This window comes from Myotis davidii, unplaced genomic scaffold (genome assembly GCF_000327345.1).
Source record: "Myotis davidii unplaced genomic scaffold, ASM32734v1 scaffold1671, whole genome shotgun sequence".
In the NCBI taxonomy this organism is placed as follows: Eukaryota; Metazoa; Chordata; class Mammalia; order Chiroptera; family Vespertilionidae; genus Myotis; species Myotis davidii.
The window spans coordinates 111,836-113,945 of record NW_006285368.1 but is presented as its reverse complement, the minus strand read 5'-3'; the positions used below and the strand labels follow the sequence as shown (position 1 = coordinate 113,945).

Below are 2,110 nucleotides of genomic sequence, written 5' to 3'. Positions count from 1 at the left end.
GGTTCTAATTAAAATAGATCAAAAATCATTTTTTAAATCATCCCTTCAAGTTGGAATTATTTTAAATTAAACAGGAAATACAAACTATTTCACTGATATACCTATTTTAGGTGACTAGTGTTTTCTGAAAGCAGAACCATCATCATTCAGAAAAAATTAGGAAACTAGAGAAGTTCTAAAAGCTAATTTAAAAAAAAACATCCTGATCTTTTAAAACACTCAAAAATCAAAATTTACCCATAAGAAAAAATGGTAGATAAGGATAGCAAGTGGGGGGGGAAACCTTCAGTGTTTAGCATTCTTCAATTGTTAGGGTCCCTCCCTCCTTTTATTTTATTAAAGTATGAGAGGCCCGTTGCACAAAGATTCGTGCAATAGACCTTCTTTCCCCTGGCTGCCAGCACCAGTTTTCCTCTGGTACCCGGGACCCAGACCTTCACTCTGGCCACCGACTTCCATCTTCGCTCTGGACACAGTTTCGCTGTGGCTGGAGCCTTTAGTCTTTGTTCCTCGCTCCAGCGGGAGTCTTCAATCTCCGGCCAGGGCTGCTCCTATAGCTCCTTCTGCTCCCCACCCTCCCCCTCATAGCTTGATCGCTGCTTCGCCTTCAAACCTCGCCGATGGTCTCCTAGGTTCCAGGGGGCCGCCTTGCCTGTGGCCCGGCTCTCCGATCACGATCACGGGCCACATGCAGGGCAGCTCCTGGGTCCCGGGGTGCTGCCTTGCCTGCGGCCCAGCTTTCCGATCACGATCACGGGCCTCAGGCAAGGCGGCTCCTGGGCCCCAGGGTGCTGCCTTGCCTGCAGCCCAGATTTCGATCACGATCATTATCACGGCTGCAGGGTCCCGCCGCCCAGGGCCACACATGGGTGTCCCAGCTGGCGGCGGGGCTTAGGCAGCCTATGGGGGCCAGGATAGCGGCTCGTGCTGGCCCGTCCTGCCTGCAGTATTCAAATTATCCCCCATCTTTGTTGGCAGTTAATTTGCATATCATGCTGATTAGCCAATGGGAGACATAGCAAAGGTACGGTCAATTACCATGTGTGTCTAGTATTAGATTGGATCGAATAAACTTGCTTAATTAGATATGCTTTCTGATATAGCTAAATTTTTTCCAGCCCAGTGAAGCACCCCAACTTCTCTTTCAGTAATTGTCAGCAGCACAGCAGTAAATATCAACACAAAGCAGATTATTATTGTAGATCACGCAGGGTAAAATACTTAACTGCAGCAGTGTTTGACTATATTCAGTGTGAAAACCTGAAGTCATTTTCAAGGTCCACCATTTCTTACTTCTTTTATTTAGCTGCAGCAGTGTTTGACTATATTCTGCGCAGTGAGAAAACGTGAAATTATTTTCAAGTTCCACCATTTCTTTTCAGTCAGGTCAAGTTTCTAAACGTACTAAATCTCTGTTTTCTGGCTAATGAAAAGAAAATAGGATTCCACTGAGTCTCCTATCTACCTACTCCAGGACTTCTGTGAGGATCAAATGAGATGAGGCACGGGAAAACACCTCACAGACATTTGGTTAAAGTGTAAATGTTTTCATCTGGCTATAAAGCAAGTCGTGTTCCTGGGCTGAAGAAACTGCAAGGAGTCTAGTTGCTAGGGAGAGGAAGCTGGGCAATGCTACGTGACATCATTACCTGGCACCCACAGCGACCATTTCCAGGCTGGCCATGGGGTCTTGGCAGTGTTGGCTGTGATGTGGTGGGCTGTCGCTTCAGGGTGGTGGCGGGGCCTGTGTCCCATTTGGGGGAAGCCTAGTGTTGCTGTGTTGGCATCAGGTCCGTGCTGCCGTTTCTCTGTAAATTGCCAGTGTGCATCACAGCATCTCCTGCGTTGAGCGTCTGCCCCCTGGTGATCAGTGCATGTCATAGCGACCAGTCAGGCATGCAGAAGGACACTTAGTATATTTGCCTTTTATGTATATACTAGAGGCCCAGTGCACGAATTCGTGCACGGTGGGTTCCCGCCGGCCCAGTCCTAATTGGCAGATCGGGGCTGGTCCTGTCTGACGGAGGAGACGGCAGGAGGTTGGTCGGCTGGCCTGCTCCAATTGGGGGCCGATCAGGACCCGACCAACTGGGGGGAGGGGCTGCAGCAA

At 48.9% G+C, this 2,110-nt stretch overlaps 1 protein-coding gene and 1 long non-coding RNA gene across 2 annotated transcripts in view; one reads left to right on the top strand and one right to left on the bottom strand.

The window, feature by feature from the left end:
* Nucleotides 1-2,110, top strand: part of LOC102754588 (mitochondrial intermediate peptidase) — a 92,099-nt gene that overhangs the window by 19,947 nt on the left and 70,042 nt on the right. The gene's annotated exons all lie outside the window — the stretch shown is intronic.
* Nucleotides 635-2,110, bottom strand: part of LOC107181894 — a 21,614-nt gene continuing 20,138 nt past the window's right edge. Inside the window, exon 3 of the long non-coding RNA XR_001512602.1 lies at nt 635-647. This is a non-coding gene — a long non-coding RNA (uncharacterized LOC107181894). The remainder of the gene's footprint in view (nt 648-2,110) is intronic.